This window comes from Bos grunniens, chromosome 24, assembly GCF_055505025.1.
Source record: "Bos grunniens cultivar Pamir isolate PY7600 chromosome 24, Bosgru_T2T1.0, whole genome shotgun sequence".
NCBI lineage: Eukaryota > Metazoa > Chordata > Mammalia > Artiodactyla > Bovidae > Bos > Bos grunniens.
Window position 1 is genome coordinate 1,751,339 of NC_141188.1, and position 27,979 is coordinate 1,779,317.

The following is a 27,979-nucleotide window of genomic DNA, read 5'->3' on the forward strand; positions in this document are numbered from 1 at the left end:
GAGAATTTTGAGCATTCCTTTACTAGCGTGTGAGATGAGTGCAATTGTGCGGTAGTTTGAGCATTCTTTGGCATTGCCTTTCTTTGGGATTGGAACGAAAACTGACTTTTTCCAGTCCTGTGGCCACTGCTGAGTTTTCCAAATTTGCTGGCATATTGCGTGCAGCACTTTCACAGCATCATCTGTCAGCACTTGAAATAGCTCAACTGGAATTCCATCACCTCCACTAGCTTTGTTCGTAGTGATGCTTTCTAAGGCCCATTGGACTTCACATTCCAGGATGTCTGGCTCTAGGTGAGTGATCACACCATCGTGATTACCTGGGTCGTGAAGATCTTTTTTGTACAGTTCTTCTGTGTATTCTTGCCACCTCTTCTTAATATCTTCTGCTTCCGTTAGGTCCATACGATTTCTGTCCTTTATCGAGCCCATCTTTGCATGAAATGTTCCCTTGGTATCTCTAATTTTCTTGAAGAGATCTCTAGTCTTTCTCATTCTGTTGTTTTCCTCTATTTCTTTGCATTGATCACTGAGGAAGGCTTTCTTTTCTCTTCTTGCTATTCTTTGGAACTCTACATTCAGATGCTTATATGTTTCCTTCTCTCCTTTGCTTTTCACTTCTCTTCTTTTCACAGCTGTTTCTAAGGCCTCCCCAGACAGCCATTTTGCTTTTTTGCATTTCTTTTCCATGGGGATGGTCTTGATCCCTGTCTCCTGTACAGTGTCAGGAACCTCAGTCCATAGTTCATCAGGCACTCTATCAATCAGATCTAGTCCCTTAAATCTATTTCTCACTTCCACTGTATAATCATATGGGATTTGATTTAGGTCATACTTGAATGGTCTAGTGATTTTCCCTACTTTCAATTCAATTTCAGTCTGAATTTGGCAATAAGAAGTTCATGATCTGAGCCATAGTCAGCTCCTGGTCTTGTTTTTGTTGACTATATAGAGCTTCTCCATCTTTGGCTGCAAAGAATATCATCAATCTGATTTCAGTGTTGACCATCTGGTGATGTCCATGTATAGAGTCTTCTCTTGTGTTGTTGGAAGAGGGTGTTTGCTATGACCAGTGCATTTTCCTGGCAAAACTCTATTAGTCTTTGCCCTGCTTCCTTCTGTATTCCAAGACCAAATTTGCCTGTTATTCCGGGCATTTCTTGACTCCCTACTTTTACATTCCATTCCCCTATAATGAAAATACATCTTTTTTGGGTGTTAGTTCTAAAACGTCTTGTAGGTCTTCCCAGAACCGTTCAACTTCAGCTTCTTCAGCATTACTGGTTGGGGCATAGACTTGGATTACCATGATATTGAATGGTTTGCCTTGGAAATGAACAGATCATTCTGTCATTTTTGAGATTGCATCCAAGTACTGCATTTCAGACTCTTTTGTTGACCATAATGGCTACTCCATTTCTTCTGAGGGATTCCTGCCTGCAGTAGTAGATATAATGGTCATCTGAGTTAAATTCACCCATTCCAGTCCATTTTAGTTCACTGATTCCTAGAATGTCGATGTTCACTCTTGCCATCTCCTGTTTGACCACTTCCAATTTGCCTTGATTCATGGACCTGACATTCCAGGTTCCTATGCAATATTGCTCTTTACTGCATCGGACCTTGCTTCTATCACCAGTCACATCCACAGCTGGGTGTTGTTTTTGCTTTGGCTCCATCCCTTCATTCTTTCTGGAGTCATTTCTCCACCGATCTCCAGTAGCATATTGGGCACCTACTGACCTGGGGAGTTCCTCTTTCAGTATCCTATCATTTTGCCTTTTCATATTGTTCATGGGGTTCTCAAGACAAGAACACTGACGTGGTTTGCCATTTACTTCTCCAGTGGACCACATTCTGTCAGACCTCTCCACCATGACCTGCCTGTCTTGGGTGGCCCCATGGGCATGGCTTAGTTTCATTGAGTTAGACAAAGCTGTGGTCCTAGTGTGATTAGATTGATTAGTTTTCTTTGAGTATGGTTTCAGTGTGTCTGCCCTCTGATGCCCTCTTGCAACACCTACTGTCTTACTTGGGTTTCTCTTACCTTGGACGTGAGATATCTCTTCACGGCTGCTCTAGCAAAGTGCAGCCACTGCTCCTTACCTTGGACGAGGGGTATCTCCTCACCACCACCCCTTCTGACCTTGAACGTGGAATAGCTCCTCTAGGCCCTCCTGTGCCCATGCAGCCACCACTCCTTGGAGGTGGGGTTGCTCCTCCTGGCCGCAGCCCCTGGCCTCGGGCATGGGGTAGCACCTCTAGGCCACTGTCCCTAACCTAGGACGCAGGGTAGCTCCTCTTGGCTGCAGCCCCTGACCTCGGAGGTGGGTTAGCTCCTCTTCGCCATTCCTGCACTGTTGTTTACACCAGTTGGCCTGGCATGGAAAAACAAGTGCTGACTCACAAGACCACAAACAAAAACAATGGGAAGAAATTGTAAGGATAAACATTTTAGACACCATGCTCCCAGGATTGACGATAATACAGGTGGCTTATATAATAGTATTTGGGAGATAAGGAAATAGATATTTAATTACATATAAGTTAACTAGAAGGACATGAAAATCTACCAGAATCGAGTAAAAGATGGTCAGTGGTTTATTCACTCCCCTTCACATCCCAAGGGGACAATAGACAATATCTGGAGGCATTTTTGGTGTCACAGTGCAGGGGCCAGGGGTGAAGGTACTATCGTCTAGTAGACAGAGGCCAGAGAAGCTGCACAGGATAGCTCCCCATAAAGAGAATAAGCCAGTCCAAAATATCAATAGTGTCAGAATTGAACGTCTCTGAAAAAAATCACTGATAAAGAATTATGATAGTGAGAACTGGCATGGAAAAATTGTCTTCTGATTGTTACTTAAATATACTTGTGAAAATAGTATGGTGGCTTTTCATAGTATAAAAATTAAATATATGCTCTGATAATCCAGTTACTCTGCTTCTGAATATTTATTTATTTAATTCAAAAGAATTAAAATGATGATTTAAAAGAGATATTAACATTCCCTTGTTCATTGCAGAGCTATTCACAATAACAAAGATTAGAAATAACCTAAATGTCTATGGGCCAAAAAGTGGATCAAGAAAATGTGGCATGTACATAAAAATGGCATAAAAAAAGAAAGAAATTATGCAGTAAATTACCACATGGATGACAGTATGCTTAGTGAAATATGTCAGTCACAGAAAGACAAATACTGTATAACTCCACTTATATGTTCATGGAGTCAAAAAGTGGAGTGATAGATGTCAGAGGCAATAGGAGGGGAAAACAGGAAGTTACAAATCAATGGACATAAAATATCAATTAAGAAAGTTAAATGGGTTCTAGACATATACTGTACAAAAATCATATTGGTAGTCAACAATACTGTATTGTACATTTAAAATATCTTAATTTGGTAGGTCTTATGTGAAATGTTCTTACCACAATAAAATAAAAATAAATATTAGTACAATATGATCACTAAAATCTAAATTTTACTTGGATTCCATCAGCTTTTTCCCTTTAATTCCCTCTTTGTTTTCTTGGACCCAATCCAGGTTCCACATTGTACTGTCATCATGTCTCCCTAATGTCTGATCTGTGACAAATTTTGACTCTTTCCTTTTTTTTTCCCTTTGGCTTCAATAATTTTAAAGAGTATGGATGAGGTATACTGCAGAATGCTTGCAGATATGGGTTTGCCTAATAATTTTCTTATAGTAAAATGAGATAATAGATTCTGTGGAAAGAATGTCACAGAGGTGAAGTTTCTCATCACATCATGTCAGGGGATAAATGATGCCCACACTGCACCACTACAGATGCTCACCTTTATCTTGTACTTCAGGTAATGTTGGTCATATTTACTAAACTTGACTGTGAGATTTGAAATGAGTTGAGTTAATAAAAATTATTTCTACTGTGTTCACTTTCCTTATTTAAATTCTATAGTCCTTGGTTTCTACAATGAATATGTGTTATTTCAATAATTCAATAAACAGAAGTAATTAATGGAATGGACGTGGTGGTGCAATCGAACAGAACAGTTATTTTAAAGGGATCAGTTCATTGTCCAAACTAAATATTTAGCTTTGTAAATATCTCTGCTTTAACTCTCAATGAATCATGATGATCTAAATGCTGGAGCTTCATACTTCTTCCATATGTTAGAGTAAAATTATGGAGGAACAAGGTTATGCCTGGCATGGTGTAGTCCTTAAATTAATATTTAATAATGATTTCATCTATAATTGCATAATTTTTATAATTGTAAAAAAGTATCAGTGTGAGGAAGGGTTTGAGAGAAGTGGTTTTAACCTACAAATGTTCATGTGAAATGCCCCTAACGCTGCTCCAGGTTTTATAGAACACAAGAAAGAATTACATCAGAGAATTGTGATTAATTTTAATCATTTCAAGGCTTTAAGAGAATGAGGCAACAGACAGTCTCTAGGGTTTATGCGCCATAGGTTGTGACTCTAGATATAAGACTATATCTGTGACTCCCAACCAGAAGAGATTCTACTTTCACCCATCAGCAGGTATCATGGGAAGCTGCTGTGAAACACAGGAGCTCAGCCTGGCACTCTGTGATGACCTAGGAGAAGGCATGGGAGGGAGGGTGAGGCTCAGAAGGGAGGGAGTATATCTGTATATATCCCTTCCAACCAAAATTAAATTCAAAAATAAGATTCTAAACAAAAATTAATATTATTTTCTAAGTAGGGTATTAGAAAAAAAGTGTGAGGGAAAATTTACCATTTAGACATAGAGAGTCCTTGAGTAATACTGAGTCATTGTGAAAGTTACCAATCTGAACTGTAAAGGAAGAGGAAGTGGACTCAGCCTACAGAGCTTTGTGTGAGAACTGGCTCAGCTGACCCCTTAAAACAACAGGGCTTCCCTGGTGGAACAGTGGTAAAGAATCTGCTGCCAGTGCAAGAGATGCAAGAGACTCAGGTTTGATCCCTGATTTAGGAACATCCCCTGGAGTAGGAAATGGTAACCCACTTCAGTATTTTTGCCTGGAAAAAAATTCCACGGGCAAATGAGTCTGGCGAGCTACATGCAGTCCATGAATTCACAAGAGTCTGAAGCAATGGAGTGACTGAACACAAACAAGTGCCTGGAATGGAGGGTTAGAAGAGCTCTGAGAATCTGTGGAAGGTGCATTATCTGGTTTCTACAAACTTTTGAAGGAGTAGTCAAATTGAAATAAAGACAAGTATTTAATTAAAAATAAGCAGAGATTAAACAAACGCTAGTGAAAGAAAAGTAAAAGGCACTATTTTTAATTAGGTATGTAAACCAGCCTTGAGAGCAAAAATTAAACAAAACAGAAAAGAAAAATATAGGAAAGATATTAGCTGTCATATTTCCTAAATCCAAAGAAACTCACCGGCAATTTAAAAATAACATTTGGGTCACAAAATCCATTGGATGAAATAAAACATTAGTTTAATATTAATTTTCAAGTGGCTTAGACAAATCAGCTATATTTAGAATGTCTAGCTTTGTGATAGATTGTCTTTTTAAAATTTATACTCAAATTTATGAGTATGGGAAGATATAGGGATCTTGAGTGTCTCAGTTTTGCCTATGATCTGACATCACTGCTGAGCCATATAAAATCTATTTCTTGAGTTATGGGACTAGAGACAACCTTATCGGAAATGATAGAGAAAAGTCCTGGTATGGTAGGGTCTAAGAGGTGTAGGTCACCAATTGTGCATGCATGTGTGCTGAGTCGCTCAGTTGTGTCCTATTCTTTGTGACTTCATGGACTATATAGCCAACCCGACTCTGTCCACACAATTTTCCACTCAAGGATACTGGAGTGGGTTGCCATTTCCTCCACCAGAGGATCTTCTCAACCCAGGGACTGAACCTGCATCTCTTGCATCTCCTACATTGGCAGGTGGATTCTTTACCACTATCCCTTGAGAAGTCACTGGTCACCAATTAGAGAAATACAATTCTTTTCTATTAGCATTTTCTCATGAAATATCATCACACTGAGGTACTACCTTAAATGTTTGATCTTTCTCTTTTACAGGTAATAATAGAGACAGAATAAATGTCTTTATTTATGGACATTTCTATGTTAGAATCTTTAGTAGTGTTAGTTACATTTTTCTCAACTTCCTTTCTCATCTCACCTGCTGCTGCATTCTAGTATAGCTCTCTGATATATACATTTTCATTGGACAATTTCCCATAGGTTTAAGATCACTAGTTTGTCACAAATTGGAACATGATTATGAATAAATGGAGTATCTTAGTACTAAGACGTTGAACATAGATTCTCTTTTAGACAAATGGAAAATTTCTGGATCAAGATTCTAGTCACAGATGTGTAGATTGATCCTTATTTGCATGTTACAGGGAAAGTCAAGGATCTCTGTCTTCTGCTTTGTCATATCTTTGATAAAGACATAAACTGTATTATCCTTATTATTTGTTCAGTGTTATTATTCCACAAACAATGAGGTGGGATTGATAATTAGGGCTCCCTGGGTTGAGAAGAACACTATCTGAAAAAAATTAACTAAGGTTTATTTTGACAATAGATTTGCTGAGTCAGAAAGAAAAGTAAATGTTAAAGTATCATGTGGAATTAACAATAAAGGCACAGATGTAAACTGTTAGAGGGGCCATTCTTAGTGTCACATTGTGAACATGTGATGCAAAGTGTAATTTATTTAGAATTTTCTCACTTCTGCTACTAGTTTTAGGACTGAAATAATCAGTTATGGTACTAGGCTAGGTTAATCTTTTATGAATTTATAATGTTCAAGACGACCTAAGAGTGCTATAGAAGAATTTCACTGAAAATAACTCCCAAGTCTTTTGATTTCATATTATCTCTAAATGTTGAAATTATAATTCAAACCAAAAAGTTCAATAATGGTAGTGTGCTATTTAAAGAAAAGTTTAAATGGTTATCTTTTTAAAATTTTAGACATTTAGCAATCATGAGTAAATAACAGAAAGAAGTTCTAAAAGAGACATTTTGCTTCCTTTTCCAGCTTTGGAAAGGAAGCATTAACCAAGTGTCTTACATCCTTATTACCCTTAATATTTTTCTTTCTAGGACTGATTCAGATTCTGACAAATAGAAACCATGTTTCTATCAAGAGAGAAATAAAAATGGGGCCGTGTTCACTCTCCTGGGCTTCTCCGATTACCCAGAGTTGCAAGTCCCCCTCTTCTTGACATTCTTCACCATCTAAGGTGTCACTGTGGCAGGGAATTTTGGGATGATTGCAACCATCAAAATTAACCCCAAACTGCACACCCCCATGTACTTTTTCCTCAGCCACCTCCCCTTTGTGGAGTTTTCTAATTCCTCCATTGTTGCTCCCAAGACCATGGTGAACCTCATGGTAGAAGACAGAGCCACTTCAGTTGTAGGCTGTGAAATACAATTCTTTTTCTTTTGTGCCATTGTGGTGACTGAGTCCTTTTTATTAGCTGTGATGGCCTATGACTGCCTCGTGGCCATCTGCAACCCTCTGCTCTGCATGGTGGCCATGTCCCCAAGACTCTGTGCCACGTTAGTGGTTGGATCTTATGCCTGGGGTGTAGCTTGCTCCTTGGCATTCACATGTTCTGTTACCAAATTATCATTTTGAGGTTTCAACACAATCAACCACTTCTGTGAGTTCTCCTCCCTGCTTTCCCTCTCTTGCTCTGATACTTATCTCAACCAGTTGCTGCTTTTCATTTCTGCCACCTTTAATGAGGTCAGCACACTCTTCATCATTCTCCTGTCTTATGCATTTATTGTTGTCACCATCCTCAAGATGCGTTCAGCCTGTGGTCGCCGCAAAGCCTTCTCCACCCGCGCTTCCCGCCTGACCGCCATCAGCATCTTCCCTGGCACCATCCCCTTCCTGTGCTCTGTGCCCAACTCCACACCCTCCAGGCACACAGTCAAAGTGGCGTCTGGGTTTTACACGGTGGTCATCCCCATGTTGACTCCCCTGATCTACAGTCTGAGAAATAAGGGTGTCAAGGACACAGTCTCCAAGATCATGAACTCTAAAGTGTTTCTTATTGAGCATTATTATAATAGTAGAGTTATATAGTGTGTCTGCAGAGGTTGGTTTTTAAAGATACATTTAGATTAATGAAGAGTGAATGCTGTAAAATTTGTGAATGCCGGGCTTGGGGAATGATGGGGGGAGGGGATAGTTAGGGTGTTTGGGATGGATATGAACACTCTTATGTTTAAAATGGATAGCCAGCAAGGATTTACTGTATAGCACATGGAACTCTTCTCACTGTTATGTGGCAGCCTGGATGGGAGGAGTGTCTGTGGGTGAAACGATATAAAAATATATTAGTCGCTCAGTCGTGTCCAACTTTTTGCGACCCCATGGACTGAAGCCTGCCAGGCTCCTCTGTCCATGGGATTCTCTAGGCAAAAATATGTATATATATGTCTGAGTCCCTTCACTTTTCACCTGAAACTATCACAACATTGTTTGTAAGAAGGCTATATCTATCTGAATATAAAATAAAAAGTTTTTTTTAAAGTGTTAAATGCTGTAAATTTGAAGAACGTGAATTTTGGGTCAAAGACACTAAACTTGACTCTGTCTCTTAAACTGGGAAAAAAAATACCAGTCTCTCAATTTTTAAATTTTTCATCTAAAATTTCAGGCAAAATAATTGTATTACATAGATGAAAATACAATATAGGTGTCATGTGGCATACCTTGTGCAATCTTAATAAATTTAATTTCATCTTCCTTTTTTATATCAAAAAAATCTAAGCTCTCAATTAGCACATGCATTTGTCTTCCAAAAATACAAATAGCAGTTAAAATAAGACATGGTGTTCATCATTTAAGGAATGAAAATCCAGTGTTGACAGAAGGGTACTTAAGAAAGTGACAACTGTATAAGTTAGATAAATAGTATCACAAGGGATTTGAGAGAAAAAAAAGTTCAAGTCCTTCATAAAACAGGTATTGTGTTGACTTCTCTTGGATAACTGAAGAGACAGAGTTTTAGGAGACATATTTCAATGCAGGAGTCTCATCCAGGAGACTAAATCATTACAAACAAGGAGATCGGAATGTAACAATGTGCTAATGACACAGCAAAATTTTTATTGAGTGAATGTTGTATAACTCATGTGTATATCTGCCTGTGTGTTGGAGTATTTGGGTTGTATTGTATATACAGGTTACTTGGCATGAAGGAAAGTTGATAAGACACTATCTGTATTTTCAAAAGAACTCCAATGTTGCAGCATGAACAGCTATGATAAACTCCACCAGAGGCTTAAAAATGGAGAACTCATTCTCAGAACATCTTACATGCAAAAGGGAAGCATGACAAGTGACTACCCAATTGGCATTTCATTCTATTATCCTGGGCTTCCCTTGTGGCTCAGCTGGTAAAAAATCTGCCTGCAATGCAGAAGACCTAGGTTTGATCCCTGGGTTGGGAAGATCCCCTGGAGAAGGGAAAGGCTACCCACTCCAGCATTCTGCCCTGGAGAATTTCATGGACTATATAGTCCATGAGATCACAGAGAGTCAAACACGATGGAGCCACTTTCACTTTCTATTATTTTGCCTATGAAGACATCAAAAATATTATCAATTCTTCATGTTTTTTTTTCCTTAATATAACATCTGTATCCTTCTCAATGGAACTCACACCTTAAAAAAAAAAAGTGCTTGCAATTGCCCAGAGATTTGAAAACTAATTACCTGTGTAACCGTATTCAAAATAAAATGTAAACCAGATAGCCATCAGTTTTGTTATGGTTGTTGTGGTTTACTGACTAAGTCATGTCAGACTTTTTGCAACCCCCTGGACTGTAGCCCACCAGGCTCCTCTCTCCATAGGATCTCCCAGATAAGAATACTGGAGTGGATAGCCATTTCCTTCTCTAGGAGATATTCCAGACGCAGGGGTTGAACCGATGTTTCCTACAATGGCAGGCAGATTCTTCACTGCTGAGCCCCCAGGGAAGCCTGGACATTGGTATTAGGGTTTATTTAATAAGGCAAATTAGAAATATCAGATCTCTCTAACATCAGTAGCTCACTTTTGCTTGAATAACTTAAACACCCTTCTCCTTCTCTAATCAATATGTCTAAACAAATTTCTCAATGCCCACTTTTTAATAGATGAAAATACTGAGAATATTTGGGAGTATTAACAGTAAATGGGACTAGAAACTCTGTCAGAAATTGTGCTGGAATAGTACTGACATGCTGATCTTTCAAGCTGGTTTTAGAAAAGGCAGATGAACCAGAGATCAAATTGCCAACATCCGCTGGATCATCAAAAAAACAAGAGAGTTCCAGAAAAACATCTATTTCTGCTTTATTGACTATGCCAAAGCCTTTGACTGTGTGCATCACAATAAACTGTGGAAAATTCTGAAAGAGATGGGAATACCAGACCACCTGACCTGCCTCTTGAGAAATCTGTATACAGGTCAGGAAGCAACAGTTAGAACTGGGCATGGAACAACAAACTGGTTCCAAACAGGAAAAGGAGTACATCAAGGCTGTATATTGTCACCCTGCTTATTTAACTTATATGCAGAGTACATCATGAGAAACCCTGGGCTGGAAGAAACACAAGCTGGAATCAAGATTGCCAGGAGAAATATCAATAATCTCAGATATGCAGATGACACCAGCCTTATGGCAGAAAGTGGAGAGGAACTAAAAAGCTTCTTGATGAAAGTGAAAGTAGAGAGTCAAAAAGTTGGCTTAAAGATCAACATTCAGAAAATGAAGATCATGGCATCCAGTCCCACCACTTCATGGGAAATAGATGGGGAAAGAGTGGAAACAGTGTCAGACTTTATTTTTTTAGGCTGCAAAATCACTGCAGATGGTGACTGCAGCCATGAAATTAAAAGACGCTTACTCCTTGGAAGAAAAGTTATGACCAACCTAGATAGTATATTGAAAAGCAGAGACATTACTTTGCCAACAAAGGTCCACTAGTCAAGGTTATGGTTTTTCCAGTGGTCATTTATGGATGTGAGAGTTGGACTGTGAAGAAGGCTGAGAGCCAAAGAATTGATGCTTTTGAACTGTGGTGTTGGAGAAGACTCTTGAGAGTCCCTTGGACTGCAAGGAGATCCAACCAGTCCATTCTGAAGGAGATCAGCCCTGGGATTTCTTTGGAAGGAATGATGCTAAAGCTGAAACTCCAGTACTTTGGCCACCTCATGCAAAGAGTTGACTCATTGGAAAAGAGTCTGATGCTGGGAAGGATTGGGGGCAGGAGGAGAAGGGGCCGACAGAGGATGAGATGGCTGGATGGCATCACTGACTCGATGGACGTGAGTCTCAGTGAACTCCAGGAGTTGGTGATGGACAGGGAGGCCTGGCATGCTGCAATTCATGGAATCACAAAGAGTCGGACACGACTGAGCAATTGAACTGAACTGAACTGAACTGCCGATCTTTCATTCAATTTTTTAAAATGATCTTTCACCAAATTTTTCAAAGTAATACTTTAAACAAAATTAGATTGTCTTCCAGTTTGCTTAAGGCTAAATTTTTGCAGATTCTGTCTTTCAAAAGGATTTTTTTTTTTTTTTACCCTGTGTGATATATTGCAAGCATGATCCCAATTCTCCACTTAACTAGGCATCCCCACAGTTTTCTTTTCTTCTGATCAAATGGTCAAATCAATTCCTCAATTTTTTTTTAATTTTAGGCTACTTTTGTGAGTGATTTTGGCTAATATAAGGTCCTTGAAGTGAAATATTGTGTCAGTTGCAAGAAAGGCCCTGTAGCAATGTCAAAATCCCTCTAAACTTGCACAGACTCTTAGAATAGCTGTCATGTGAACAAGCACAGATTAGCATATTGGTAAATGAGCAATATAGGTCACAACACTATCCCATGAAACAGCATCTAGCCAACCTCCAGACTGAAGTATGAGTTCTCTTAGATCACCAAGCCTGAAAAGCTAATAACACACATAAATATACCAGCTTCCCTGATAGCTCAGTTGGTAAAGAATCTTCTTGCAATGCAGGAGACCCCAGTTTGATTCCTGGATCGTGAAGATTCGCTGGAGAAGGGACAGGCTACCCACTTCAGTATTCTTGGGCTTCCCTTGTGGCTAAGCTTGTAAAGAATCCGCTGCAGTGCGGGAGACCTGTGTTCAATCCCTGGGTTGGGAAGATCCCCTGGAGGAGGGAAAAGCTACCCTCTCCAGTATTCTGGCCTGGAAAATCCCATGGGATCGCAAACATGGAGAAGTCCAAGGGATCGCAGAGTTGGACATGACTGAGTGAGTTTCACAAACATACTAGCGAAGATCAGTCACCTCTGAATCAGATCATCAGAACTGCCTGAGTGACTTATGTAACTGTGATCCATACAATAAACAGCTGTTTTTAACTCATTGTTTTGGAGTAGTTTGTTGTGCTGTCTTGAAGTACAACTGATTTTCTTAATTTCTGATGCTACCACAATCACCTTCCCAAGTCTTATCATATAGCAATTCAGCATTTCTGCTTTCCTTCTGCTTAGAGGCAGCTCAGTTAAAATGTACAATTAAAAAGTTTAGAAATTTTAACAAATTGTTGATATCATTGAATCTTTTGATGAAATGATTCACTCAAACAATATGATCTTATGTGATATAAATACAGGTTATCAAAAACTTAGATCTTAGTATTTGTAGTACTTAATTTATGCACAATGCCTATAAAATAAATTTCAGTTAAATATTTATATTTAAATCAATTTTAAGAAAAGTTTCTGCTTTGTCTTTAAGATAGATATGCAAAGCAGTTTTCTATGAGTGGGTTGCATAGATAATATAAACATCACTGCAAATAATGCTGTCTTTTTAGTCTTTCTGCCATAGACTCTCTCCAGGGAGATGCATTTTGTGGCAATGCTTTCAGAGTATACTAAGAACTACAACAAAAAAAATGATGCTAATGAGATATCATCATACTATATCATCACTACTATATATAATAGTAATGAGTTTTATATATAATACCAAAACATCACTGTATTGGCTAAAATACATGTCCAATGCCCGTATTTTCTGAGAAAAGAAAGTTATATAATCTAGAGAGAAACAAGAAGTCATACCATGGGCTTGAAATGTCTTAATTCAAACAAATTTCAGGCTTCATGGAACACAGCATTTCACAGTGTTCTTATGTTTTAGATTTTGGAAGCTTGCTATTATTTTTCTAATTTGGGTAATTCTCACAGTAATATGTGAATGGATATCAGGAATCTTTACTTTTGAAAAATGAAACAAAAGGAATAGTGAAAGTACTGGGTGGAATGGAGAGGCAGAAACACTCCACGATCTCAGGAAATTGTCACATCAATCAATTTTAGGGAAACACATGAAAGCTGTTGAGAATTTGGAAACCAATTTACTTGGTACTATTTAGAGTTATGGAGTTCGTGAATGTTTGGTATATCCAGGAGCACAAACCACATCATATTGTTCAAACCCTGTCAGTTTAGGAAAAGATTACACAGGCAGAGAAGCAGCAGACCTGGGAGAGACCCTGCAGGCAGACACACAAACAGTCTCTGCAGTGAGTAGGGTCTGTATCCAGCACCGTCCATCAGCTCTGCTCTTCCTCACAGAGCCATATGGATGCAGAAACCAAAATGCAACACATACGCTGAATCTATCAGTGATTCCATCTGTGACTTTGTGCAAGTGACAACTGCCTGTGCCTCAACGCACGTTAACAAAGCTGCATAACTGTATTTAAAAAGAAATGTGTTAATAGTTATGTTCAGAACAGTACCTAACACATAGAAAGTGGTGAGTAAGTGTGAGCAGTTGCTATTGTTCTCAGCAAAGGAGGTTCATTGTTCCCACCCCTTTCTGGTATTTGGTAGGATGCTGCTGTGACTTTAGACCCTATGTCCTCCAGAAAAGAGCTTTGAGTGTAAGACCGGCAGAGTTTATAAGACTCATTCACATATGTCATAATAGCAACATTATCTGGTTCATAGTGCAATGTCTGCATGCAGCATACAAATCTCTAATTTATCATAAACTCTGAAAGGAATCATGTTGTCTTACAATAACATTTACCAACTCAGGACAGTTTCCCCCCTCTTTTTACATTTTATGAAAGCCATTCATTGTTTGAGTCCCAAGACGATGTTATTTTCTTGGTATCTGGTTGAGATCCCACAGAGACCAATGACTGGTTCTGGCATCTCAAGTGATGTGGGCCCCCTGGATACACACACATGAAAACATAAAGCCTGTGACATTTTCCCTCATTGCATCCTCAGAAACACAGGAAGCAATACCAATCAACAGGTTGGCCGGACTATATTTTGGGGAGGAATGGACTGAATGATATTTCCTGATGTCTGGAAACTTCGTTTGTTTTCTAATGAGGGTGATTTATTATTAGCCACGTGTCAGAGAAGGAGGAATTGTAAAAGAAGGAAATTACATTAGAAATAATTTTTAAAAGTCTGTATTTGGAGAGTGTTTTAACAAATGCCAAGTTTGGAGAACTCCATGAAAGTGTTTTCCCTTTACCTACTGAAAAATAATCTTGACAGGAAATGGGAGCAATTCGATCTGTAGAATGAAATATCTTGTAATGGCTATTAGTGTAACAGGGGAAAGACTGTGAGCCAATTGGGAAATATGCTTGATTCCTCTGCCCTTCCCTCTTCTTCTTCTCTCACGTTAACTCCATCCATAGAACCTAGGAAAGACAGCAGGGAGATTCTCCTGAGAGCCACCCTGATGCCGAGAGTGGTGGTGAGGGGTCCTCAGGACTGCGGACGGAGGAGCAGAGGCATGTGAACCACCTCTGAAGCAGACAGGAGAGCCAGTAGTTTGACCTTGTGCCAAGGCCATGTATCGCTACAACAGTTTTCTCAAATGTGATACTATCAACATTTGGGGCCAGATTATATTTTGGGTTTTGCTTATGTTGTGGGTGTGTGAGGAGGATGGGAATAGGGAAGGAGACGCCGTCCTGTGCCTGTGCACTGTTCAGCAGCATCTGTAGTCTGCACTCTAGATGTCAGGAGCACCCCTTCCTGTTGTGACAGCCAACTATATCTCCAGACATTGACAAATGTCCAACAGGGATCAACATCACTCCTGCTCTATAAGTAATCAGCAGCCAAATTTTCATCTTTAAAACTTAAAAAAGCAGGAAAAGGTTTTCAAAATTGTTTACTACTTCGAAATCAGAAAAGACAACTCACTTATTACTGGCCATTGAAGAGAGCAATGCATGTCATCAGATTTATTATTTGTATTCAAACCAGGATTCCTCAATTCGTATATCATTTACCTCTTTCAAGTTATTTGAAGAATAAGGAAAAATCTGGCTGTGTTGACTTTTAGTCCAGATTCCCTTTCCTCCAGGAATAAGCAGTAGGTGCTACTAAGTCATTTTATTGTACTTAGGATCAGGAGAGAGAATAAATAAGCATGGTCTTAGCCTTTGTTGGCATTTTCTATATATCAAAGGCTTTGAATATATCTCTCCTTTATTAAAAAAAAAAGTAGGCAAATTTCTGAATGCACTTTTAAAGCAATTGGAGTAAACCATTGGTAAAAATATTTATGTTTCTTGGATGGTTTGAGAATTAAATATGCACTATGACTTATGTATAGATACACTGTATCTATCTTTGTGATCTGGCTTTCTATTTTTAACTTGCCATTTTCTTAGTCATTTTTCAGGTCATTGAAAGCTCTTCTGAAAGCTGCATAGTTTCCCATAATACACATGTAGCTCAACTTTTACCCTGCTCTTTGACATTTTGTTTCTAAGTTCCTATCATAAATAATAGTGCAATGCAGCAATAAGAACTTGTGTTAATTTAATATTCACAAATTTTATTTCTTGAATATATTAAAGTAGTGAATTCATTTGTCAAATAGGTATTAGAAGGCTTCAGTCACAGTTCAGAAAGTTTAGACCTAAGTAACAATTCCCTGAACAATGACTAACATTGTATATCATAATTAAAAAATCACTAGGCTAATTGTATAGAAAAAACATGCTAAAATAGAGTATAAAATTCACTTTTCCATTTAAAGGGTAATAATAAAAACATGATGCTTATGTGTTAATAATCTTAAATAAGCATACTTCTCATCATTTCATCAAAAGAAAGAAGTTTCCTGTGTTGCTGCTGCTAAGTCGCTTCAGTCGTGTCTGACTCTGTGCGACCCCATAGACGGCAGCCCACCAGGCGCCCCCCGTCCCTGGGATTCTCCAGGCAAGAACACTGGAGTGGGGTGCCATTTCCTTCTCCAATGCATGAAAGTGAAAAGTGAAAGTGAAGTCGCTCAGTCGTGTCCAACCCTCAGCGACCCCATGAACTGCAGCCTTCCAGACTCCTCCATCCATGGGATTTTCCAGGCAAGAGTACTGGGGTGAGGTGTCATTGCCTTCTCCAATTTCCTGTGTAGTATTAAAAAAATCCCCAGGGATCCCAGTATTTCAATAACTGATTAAAAATCTACAAATAATAAAAGATATTTAAATTTCAAATATGGCTAAATAAAAAACATTTGATGTCTTTCTAATGATTCGGTTCCAAGGTGCAAATTGTGTAAAACTAGTTTCAATAAACACACAGGTTTTCATGAATGTGAATTATTTCATGTGATCTGTGAATATGAATGTGAGCTCTATGCATTTGTGGGCTACAGTATCTGAACTTTTCCTAAGCTTCAAAATGTCAATGTTTTATTTCTTTGCTGAAAAAAGTTGACTATCTTATTTATTCTCATGTTCTTTTTAGTAGTTAATTGGGAGTGATCCAATGAAGAATAACTATTACTATTTTTCTGCAACCATGGTAAAGTGAGGACATGGACAAGGAAAACTGCACTGCTGTGACAGACTTCATCCTCCTTGGATTCTCAGATGCCCCTGAGCTCAGAGTCTTCTTCTTCCTGCTGTTTCTTTCTATCTATGGAGTCACAGTTTGGGAAGACCTGGGCATGATTGCCCTGATTCAGGTCAGCTCTGGACTCCACACCCCCATGTACTTTTTCCTTAGCCACTTGTCATTTGTGGATTTCTGTTACTCCACAATCAGCACACCAAAGATGATAGCTAACATCTTAAAAGAAGACAAAATCATTTCCTTCCAAGAATTCACTGTGCAATTCTACCTGTTTTGCACATTTGGGGTAACTGAGGTCATTCTGCTGGCAGTGATGGCCTATGACCGCTGTGTGGCCATCTGTGACCCACCGCTGTACATGGTCACCATGTCCTGAAATCTCTGCGTGGAGTTGGTGACTTGTGGCTATCTCAATGCTCCTGTATGTTCTGTGATTCACTTGTGTTTAGCTCTTCAGATCCCATCCTACAGATCAAATGTGATCAACCACTTCTTTTGTGATCTTCCCCCTCTCTTGTCTCTTGCTTGCTCTGATGTCACTGTGAATCAATTGGTGCTCTACATTGTGGCCATTTTCAGTGAGATCATCACAAGTGTGATCATCCTTATCTCTTACCTGTTTATTCTCATCACCATCCTGAGGATGCACTCAGCAGAGGGAAGGTGCAAAGCCTTTTCCACCTGTGCCTCCCACTTCGCTGCCATCGCTGTCTTACAGGGAACAATCCTTTCCATTTATTGCCAGCCCCACTCTCGTAACAGCATGGGCATTGGCTGAATGGCCACAGTGTTCTACACTGTAGTGATCCCCATGCTGAACCCCTTGATCTATAGTCTGAGGAACAAGGATGTGAAAGAAGCTCTCAGAAAAGCGGTGAGCTCCAAAATATTTTCTTAGTGGGACTCTAAGTCCCAAATCAGAGGCTGGCAGAAGGGTGAAATGGTGGACTCAGTGTTGGAAGTGGAAGAACAGTCAAGAAGAGGGTACCTTGGAGTGAGTCTTTTTGACTCATTTATCCCTGACTCAATGGACATGAGTCTGAGCAAACTGCAGGAGACAGGGAAGGACAAGGAAGCCTGATGAGCTGCAACCCGTGGGCTCACAAGTATCAAACATGACTTAGTGACTGAACAACAATCTTTGTACCTTGTCAACTTATAAGAATAGAATTGAACATATTTCAAAATTTGCAGCCTACTTCTTTGCTTTGATCCACCTAAAATGTTTTAAGTGGGTTTGGGTAATGGGCTCTTAAGACACACATATTTAGTTTGCTGTAAAACTTTTATTATCAGACCCACCTCAGATCGTCAGGCATTAAATCCTGGAATTTGAGGACCCTTGCTTTACCAGATATATGCGTTGCAAATATTTCCTCCCACTCTGCTGCCTCTTCTTTCTGTTGATCATTTCCTTTGCTGTGCAGAGGTTTTGACAAACACGTGGTGGCAATGGTGTGAGGTGTTAACAGTGTGGCACATCTCAGCTCACCTGGGGCTTTCCTTGCTTTAGAGCTGTGAGTCATACACATCAGATAATTAATTTCCTTTAGTTATCTTTCCTTACGAACAAGACTTCTTCCTTAGACTAACATTTCTGGTAAGATCATCTCTACTTCTCAAACCTAGATGTTTCAGCATTAAAGGCAAGAGGTTCCACATAACAGTGAGAACTCTTGATGGCTCTGTGTGTTCAGATATCCAAGGATTTAAGGATCAATCAGAAGGAAATCTTGCCAAGTCAATTCTTATTGTTATAAATTATTTATTGATTATAATTTTCAGAGTTTCTCAAGCTTGGTACTATTGATATTCCGTGTTGGATTTTTATTTTTATAGGAAGCTACCCTGTGCATGCTACCATGTATAACAGCATCTCTGACCTCTGTCCAATCACTCTGGTACATTCATTATGACAATCAAAAATGCCTCCAGATATTGTCAAATGTCCATGTGGGGGACGGAGAGGGGATTCATAATCATCTGTAGTTGAGAAATACTGCCTTATTTCCTTGTATATTTTCAGGTTCTTCTGTCTGAATTATGTCCAAATTAAACACCTCGTTTCTTATCTCCCAAATAATGCTATTGTATAGGTTAAACAATCTGTATTATTTTTGAACCTGGAATACACTGGTATCTAAAATCTTTATCCTTGTAATTTCTTCCCATTTTTTTTCTTTTTGCTCTTGTGAGTAAGCATTTGTTTTTCCCATGCTCTAAAATCTGATTTGGAGCTGAACCTTTTGATTCTTTGTCTCCAGAGGTTCATTTTTTCCTCCTCAATTCAGTTTTGTTTAAATACCTACCTCTGTTCCCTTGCACAATTCTTCCAAAAACTTACAGAATTCGAGAGACAGGTACCTGAAAACTCTCAGAGACCCTCTGCTTCCCCACTCCCAGGAAACACTTGTTCAGGACACTACTACAAAGGAGCTCAGCTAAGCCAGGCCCTCTCTACAAAGCTTGCTAGAAAATATGCACTTCCTGTTCCTGATACTTAATGTTGGCAGTGACTCTAAATTTCCCCCAAAAGACTTTTTCTCATGAAAGAATGAGTGAACCTAAGGTATCTTTTAGATACATTGCATGGTAAAGAATATCCATCTTTTCTCAGACCTACAGACAGACCTGCCGGTGGAAAAGGCACCCCACCTTCCAGCCTCTGGAGGTCTCAGCAGTTTGGGGAAGAGGTTGAGACATGTCTCTCCGCTCCTTGTGGCACAAGAGCCCTGGAGAAAATCACTTGCCTTATTCTTCAGAGGCCTCACAGCAAGCAATTATAATTAATTATTTCTTCCTCATGTAATTCTATTTTCTTGGAAAAGCTGAAGAAACATTAACAGCAGCTTTAGAAACATTTATGTATGAAAGTAATAGCTTAAATGTCTTCTCCCAATACTCCATAATCGTTCCCATAGACTCCAAAAATGTTGGATAATAAAAAGTCACAGCAAAATTTGTTATTTAATAAATATTTCTCTTTTTTAAGTATACTTCTTAATTTTATTTTTTTAAGATTTTTTGAGGTATAATTAACAAAAACAAATTGTACAGATCTAAGGAGTTTAGTTGATGTTTATATATGTGTGTATATGCATATATATATAGTGAAATGATCACAATCAAGGTAATTAGCATATCAATTACTTCATGTCTTATAATTTTGTTTTATTTTTTCATGTTGAAAACAGTTAAATTCTACTCTCTTACCACATTTCAAGTATAAAATGTTGTACTGAGCAGCGCCCGCAGCTCCGTCTAAGGTCCGCCTCGCTCCGCGGCGGCCATCAGACCCTTGGCCTCAGGCTCGAGGGGCTGGGAGCTGCGCGCTCCGCTCAGGCACAGCGACACCGCCCTCCCCGCGCGCTCCTCCCCGAGGAGCCGAGTCCGCGCCCGGCCCGCCCGCCCGCCCGCCCGGCGCTGCCCCGGCCCTCTCGGCCCGCGTGAGGCCGCCCGCGCCCGGCCCCGCCGCCGCCGCCGCCATGGGCTGTCTCGGAAACAGCAAGACCGAGGACCAGCGCAACGAGGAGAAGGCGCAGCGCGAGGCCAACAAGACCGGGCCACGCACCGTCTGCTGCTGCTGGGTGCTGGAGAATCTGGTAAAAGCACCATTGTGAAGCAAATGAGGATCCTGCATGTTAATGGGTTTAATGGAGAGGGCGGCGAAGAGGACCCGCAGGCTGCAAGGAGCAACAGCGATGGACTATATAACCCCTAGATGATGGCTTCAATTTCTCATCTTCCCGGCTATGTCCTATCACACTTTGCATGCTGGAATTGCCCGTCTTAGGAACTTCTAATAAGAATACTATTCTGTTGTGGGGGGGGTGGGGGGGTGGGGGGATGGGGCCCCAACACCTAACCTCTAAAGATAACTGAAAAAAAAAAAAATTAAAAAACAAACAAAAAGCAACAAAAAAAGTAACCCCTAATTGACAAATATGTAGTGTATCAACCACCCAAAGCATCTACATAAACAGTGATTGACAGCTTACTGTACCAAAAGTTGGCATTTGAGAGCTATGACCCCTCTCTATTGAACCCACTTCCCTATTGAACCACCTCCTGTATACTTCCTAGATGTTATGCTAGATCCCTGACTGAATCCTACTAATACCTACTAACGGCCTGCTCTTCTATCTGTGACTCTGTTCTACAAGTAAAATTTAAGTATTAGGCCTGCTCTTCTATCTGTGACTCTGTTCTACAAGTAAAACTTAAGTATTAACAAATGTGATAAATAAAAATTCTCTGCATGTCTCAGCAAAAAATAAAATAATAAAATGTTGTACTATTAATTGCACTTACATTGTTGTACATTTTCAGAATTTATTCATCTTTCATAACTGAAACTTTGTCCCCTTGATAAACATCTCTTTATTGTCCCCTCTTCCAAGCCCCAATGCTGTATGGGTACCCTTAAAATCTAAGAGGGTGTGTCATGTTGTGTTCTTACCATAATAAAATTAAAAATAAATATAGGTACATTATTATTTTTAAAAAGTAAATTTTATTGCATTTTATCAGTTTCTTGCCCCCCCCACCACCACCATTAATGCCACCTTTCTTGTCTAGAATCCAGTCTAGGGACCACATTGCATTAAGTCATCATGTCTTCCAAATCTCCTCTGGTCTGTGATGCTTCTTCAATTTTCTTTTTCTTTTTTTTCTTTTTTCTTTTTTTTTTTTTTTTTGGCTCTTACAATTCTAAGGGATGCTGGTGAGGGATTCTGTAGAATACTTTCAAATGTGGACTTTCCTAATGATTTTCACACTCTGGTTTGAGGAAAGGAGTATCACAGAAGTAAAGCTTCTCTCATCACATCATATCAGGGGATAAATGAGAGCCACATTAAGCCACTATGGTGATGGTCACCTTTTTCTTTTACTTCAGGTAGTCAGGTAATAATATCAGTCACATTTCTCTAAAGTTGAATGCAAGATCTCCAATGTAGTTGAGTTGATAACAATTATTTCTAGAGTATTTTCCTTTTTAAATTATATAGTTCATGTTTTCTTCAAGAAATGTGTGTTATTTCAATAATTCAATATCTAAAAGTAATTAATGGAGTGGATGTGGTGATGTAATAAAAGAGATATTTAAAAGGGACTAGATCATTTTCCCAACTTAATATTTAAGCTTGTAAATATTTCTGCTTTAAGTCACTAAATCATGAAGAACTCTTCATTCTAATGCCATTTGATTAGAGTAAAAGTCTGGAAGAAGAGGGTTATGTTTGGCATATTGTAGTCATTCAATTAATATTTGATAATGCTGACTTCTATAATTACATACTTTTGATAAGTGTAAAAAAGTATCAGAGTGATGAAGAATCTGAGAGGAGTAACTTAAACATGTAAATTTTCATATGAAATGCCCTTAACACTGTTCCAGTTTCTCTGGGACACAGAAATTACATGAGAGAATGGTGATTAATTATAAATGTTTATTTCATGGTTTTAAGAGAATGAGGCAACAGATAGTCTCTAGAGTTTACACCCCAAAGGATGTGACTCTAGATATAAGAATATATCCATCACTTTCAAACAGGACAGATTCTGCTTTCAATATCAGCAGGTATGCATTAGATTCTAAAGACAGATTAATATTAATTTCAATGTTGGGAACCTAGGGAAAAAAGTGTGGAGGGGAAATTTACTATTTATATATAGATATTCTTGAGAATTATCTAGTCATTGAAAATTGCCTTTCTGAGGTTTCAAGGAAGAGGAACTGCATGCAGCCTACAGAGCTCTGTATTAAAACTGGCTCAGCTGAGCTCCTGAGTGAGCATGTGTGGGTACTCAGTGCTTCAGTCCTGTACAATGCTCCTCTATCCATGGGATTATCCTGGGAAGACTACTGAACCAGGTTGCCATTTCCTCCTCCAGGGGATCTTCCAGACCCAGGGATCAAACAAGGGTTTTCTGTGACTCCTCCATCCTCAGGCAGGAGGATTCTTTGCCATGGAGCCTCTAAGGAAGTCCAAGCCCCATTTGGAAAACTCAGCGGTGGCCACAGGACTGGAAAAGGTCAGTTTTCATTCCAATCCCAAAGAAAGGCAATGCCAAAGAATGCTCAAACTACTGCACAATTGCACTCATCTCACACACTAGTAAAGGAATGCTCAAAATTCTCCAAGCCAGGCTTCAGCAATACATGGACTGTGAACTTCCAGATGTTCAAGCTGGTTTTAGAAAAGGCAGAGGAACCAGAGATCAAATTGCCAACATCTACTGGATCATTGAAAAAGGAAGAGAGTTCCAGAAAAACATCTATTTCGGTTTTATTGACTATGCCAAAGCCTTTGACTGTGTGCATCACAATAAACTGTGGAAAATTCTGAAAGAGATGGGAATACCAGACTACCTGACCTGCCTCCTGAGAAATCTGTATGCAGGTCAGGAAGCAACAGTTAGAATTGGACATGGAACAACAGACTGGTTCCAAATAGGAAAAGGAGTACGTCAAAGCTATATATTGTCACCCTGCTTATTTAAATTCTATGCAGAATACATCATGAGAATCGCTGGGCTGGAAGAAACACAAACTGGAATCAAGATTGCCGGGAGAAATATCAATAACCTCAGATATGCAGATGACACCACCCTTATGGCAGAAAGTGAAGAGGAACTAAAAAGCCTCTTGATGAAGGTGAAAGAGGAGATGAAAAAGTTGGCTTAAAACTCAACATTCAGAAAATGAAGATCATGGCATCTGGTCCCATCACTTCACGGGAAATAGATGGGAAAATAGTGGAAACAGTGTCAGACTTTATTTTGGGGGGCTCTAAAATCACTGCAGATGGTGACTGCAGCCATGAAATTAAAAGACGCTTACTCCTTGGAAGAAAAGTTATGACCAACCTAGATAGCATATTGAAAAGCAGAGACATTACTTTGCCGACAAAGGTCCGTCTAGTCAAGGTTATGGTTTTTCCAGTGGTCATGTATGGATGTGAGAGTTGGACTGTGAAGAAAGCTGAGCAATGAAGAATTGATGTTTTTGAACTGTGGTGTTGGAGAAGACTCTTGAGAGTCCCTTGGACTGCAAGGAGATCCAACCCGTCCATTCTGAAGGAGATCAGCCCTGGGATTTCTTTGGAAGGAATGATGCTGAAGCTGAAACTCCAGTACTTTGGCCACCTCATGCGAAAAGTTGACTCATTGGAAAAGACTCTGATGCTGGGAGGGATTGGGGGCAGGAGGAAAAGGAGATGACAGAGGATGAGATGGCTGGATGGCATCACTGACTCGATGGATGTGAGTCTGAGAGAACTCTGGGAGTTGGTGATGGACAGGGAGGCCTGGCGTGCTGCGATTCATGGGGTCCCAAAGAGTCAGACACGACTGAGTTACTGAACTGAACTGACTGAAACAAGAGATGCCTGGAATGTGGGATTAGGAGAGTTCTGAGAATCTGGGGAATGTGCATTGTCTTGCTACTACAAATGTTTGTGAGGCAGAAAGGACAAGTATTTTTAAAGAGAGAGAGAGATCAAGCAAACTCTATAATGATAAAAGGAAAAAGAACCATTTTTACTTAAGAAAATAAAGTGGCTCTGAGAGCAAATATTACAACAAAATGGGGGTGGTGGGATGTAGGATAGCTATATCAAATGTAACATTAATTTAACATGAGTGTTTAGGAAATTCCCTGGTGACTCAGTGGTTAGCACTTTGCCAATGCAAGGGTGCAGATTTGATCCCTGGTCAGAGATCTGTAATCCCACATGCCTCATGGCCAGAAAACCAAAACATAAAATAGAAGTGATATTGTCACAAATTCAATAAAGACTTAAAATGGTCCACATCAATAGAAAATAAATAAATAAAATAAAATGAATGTTTAAGCACCTTAGATAAATTAATTATATTTAGAACATCCAGCTTTGTGATAGGATGTCTTCAATATTCAAATTTATGAGTTTAGGAAGAGATAAGAATCTTGAGTTCTTTGTTTTGCATATGATCTGATCTCTTCATTGATGGCCATCTGAAATCTATTTCTCAAGTTGTGAAACTAGAGAGAACTTTACCAGAAATGATACATAAAGAGCTTCTGGTTCTGGTTCAGTAGGATCTTAGAGGTATTGGTCACCAGTTAGAGAAATGCAATTATTTTATATTACTATTTTCTCATGAAATGTTTCCATAGTACAGTGCTACCTCAAGTATTTAATCTTTCTTCTTTACAGGCAATATAGGGACAGAATAAATACCCTATGTGCCTTGAAGAGAGAAAAAAGAGAGAGAAAGGCCGAGAACTGGACATTTCTAAGTCAGAATCTTTAATAAGGATAGTTATTCTTTCTGAGAGAATATTTTTCTCAAGTTTCTTTCTTTGATGCTTTCTAGTATAGCTCTGTGATATGAATACTTTCATCAGGCACATTCCCATAGTCTCCTGTTTGTCATAAATTAAAAGCATGATAATAAATAAAGAAAATAGCATCTGTACCTTGAACAAGGATCAAGATTACTGTAGACCAATGGATAATTGCTGGGAGCCTGGATCAAGGTTCATGTCATAGATGTGTAAATTGGGCCTTATTTGCATGGTACAGGGAAAATCAAAAATCTCCATCTTCTGTTTGGACATCTCTAGAATAAATAACTAGACTAGATTATCTCTATTATTTTTTCAATATTATTATTCCTCAAACAATGATGGAGGATTGACAAACGGACTTGCTAGGTTGAGAAGCACACTCTGTGAAAAATTATAATTTATTTTGAAAACAAGTTTACTGAGTCAGAAGGAAAACAACTATTAAAGTGCTATATGGAATGAATAGTAAAGGGACAAATGTACAGTGTTAGGGGTGTCAATTTTAATGTCACATTCTGAACATACAAAGCAAAATTTATTTTGTTTAGAAGTTTATCATTTTTGCTATTAGTTATACAACTGAAACAAGTAGCTCTGATACTAGGGTAAATTAATCTTTTATGAAATTATAATGTTCAAGAAAATCCAAAAGTATTGTGGAGGATTTCATTTAAAATAATCCCAAGTGACTTGAACTCATTTTTTTACTTTGAAATATTAAAAACTAAAATTGAGAACTAAGAAAGTTCACTAATTATAATTTTACTTAAATGTTTAAATGCTTGTAATTTTAAAAAATTTTAGACATTTAGCATAGCACGCATAGAAAATACACAGATTCTAAAAGAGACACTTTGCTTCATCTTCCAGCTTTGGAAAGGAGGCGTTAACCAAGTGTCTTACATCCTTATTTCCCTTACTATTTTTCTTTCTAAGACTGATTCAGATTCTGACAAACAGAAGCCATGTTTCTATCAGAGAGAAATAAAAGTTGGGCCGTGTTCACTCTCCTGGGCTTCTCCGATTACCCAGAGTTGCAAGTGCCCCTCTTCTTGACATTCTTCACCATCTCCAGTGTCACTGTCGGAGGAGGCGATGGCACCCCACTCCAGTACTCTTGCCTGGAAAATCCCATGGATTGAGGAGCCTGGTAGGCTGCAGTCCACGGGGTCGCTAAGAGTCAGACAGGACTAAGCGACTTCCCTCTCACTTTTCACTTTCATGCATTGGAGGAGGCTGGTGGGCTGCGTCTGTGGGGTCGCACAGAGTCGGACACGACTGAAGCGACTTAGCAGCAGCAGCACAGTGTCATTGTGGCAGGGAATCCTGGGATGATTGTAACTATCAAAATTAACCCCAAACTGCACACCCCCATGTACCTTTTCCTCAGCCACCTCTCCTTTGTGGATTTCTGTTATTCCTCCATCGTTGCTCCCAAGACCATGCTGAACCTCATGGTAGAAGACAGAACCACTTCAGTTGTAGGCTGTGAAATACAATTCTTTTTCTTTTGTACCTTTGTGGTGACTGAGTCCTTTTTATTAGCTGTGATGGCCTATGACCGCCTCATGGCCATCTGCAACCCTCTGCTGTACATGGTGGCCATGTCCCAGAGACTCTGTGCCATGTTAGTGGTTGGATCTTATGCTTGTGGTGTAGCTTTCTCCTTGATACTCACCTGTACTGTTATCAAATTATCATTTCAAGGTTTCAACACAATCGATCACTTCTTCTGTGAGTTCTCCTCCCTGCTTCCCCCCTCTTGCTCTGATACTTATCTCAACCAGTTGCTGCTTTTCATTTCTGCCACCTTTAATGAGGTCAGCACACTCTTCATCATTCTCCTGACTTATGTGTTTATGGTTGTCACCATCCTCAAGATGCGTTCAGCCTGTGGTTGCGGCAAAGCCTTCTCCACCTGCACCTCCCACCTGACTGCCATCAGCATCTTCCCCGGCACCATCCTCTTCCTCTACTGTGTGCCCAGCTCCACACCCTCCAGGCACACAAAGTGGTGTCTGTGTTTTACATGGTGGTCACCTCCATGTTGAATCCCCTGATCTACAGTCTGACAAATAAGGATGTCAAAGACACAGTCTCCAACATCATGGACTCTAAAATATTTTTGTACTAAACATTATTCTGGAAGATTTTGCCCTTGATATGTAAACAAACTGTGTCTGCAAAGGTTGGTTGATAAAAAGAAATTTTTATTATTAATGAAGTGTTAATACATAAAATAGAAAGTACATGTGTTTTGCTTAACTGTACTAAACTTGACTTTATCTCTTCCTTACTGGAAAAAAAGTTAGCAATCTTTCAAATCTTTTTCATCTAAAATTTTGGACAAAATAATCTGATTACAAAGGTTAAAAGACATAAATATCATGTGGCATACTTGTGTAATCTTAATAATTGTTAATTTCATCCTCCTTTTTTAATACCTATGGTAGACTAGGCTCTCAATAATAACATGCATTCCTCTTACAAAAAGTACAAATAGCAGTTAAGACATAGTGTTCATCCTTCAAGGAATGAAAATTCAGTGATGATAGTAGGGCACTTTAAAAAGTAGAAATTGGGGGGCGGTCCTAAGATGGCAGAGGAATAGGATGGGAAGACAACTTTCTCCCCCACAAATTCATCAAAAGAACATTTAAACGGTGAGTAAATTCCACAAAACAACTTCTGAATGCCAGCAGAGGACATCAGACACCCAGAAAAGCAGCCCATTGTCTTTGAAAGGAGGTAGGAAAAAATATA

The 27,979-nt window shown here is 39.2% G+C and overlaps 4 pseudogenes across 2 annotated transcripts; all 4 read left to right on the forward strand.

Moving 5' to 3' along the window:
* Positions 1 to 6,309: 6,309 nt before the first annotated feature.
* LOC147345801 (olfactory receptor 5D18-like) lies at positions 6,310 to 8,082 on the forward strand (annotated as a pseudogene).
* Positions 8,083 to 16,843: 8,761 nt separating this feature from the next.
* LOC147345802 (olfactory receptor 5L1-like) lies at positions 16,844 to 17,779 on the forward strand (annotated as a pseudogene).
* A 2,359-nt stretch (positions 17,780 to 20,138) lies between these two features.
* LOC147345803 (guanine nucleotide-binding protein G(s) subunit alpha pseudogene) lies at positions 20,139 to 21,105 on the forward strand (annotated as a pseudogene). Its single transcript, XR_015153360.1, has one exon. The product of XR_015153360.1 is annotated as a guanine nucleotide-binding protein G(s) subunit alpha pseudogene (transcript).
* Positions 21,106 to 26,131: 5,026 nt separating this feature from the next.
* On the forward strand, positions 26,132 to 27,486 carry LOC147345804 (olfactory receptor 5D18-like; annotated as a pseudogene). Its single transcript, XR_015153630.1, has 2 exons — positions 26,132 to 26,298; positions 26,518 to 27,486. The product of XR_015153630.1 is annotated as an olfactory receptor 5D18-like (transcript).
* The last annotated feature ends 493 nt before the right edge of the window (positions 27,487 to 27,979 follow it).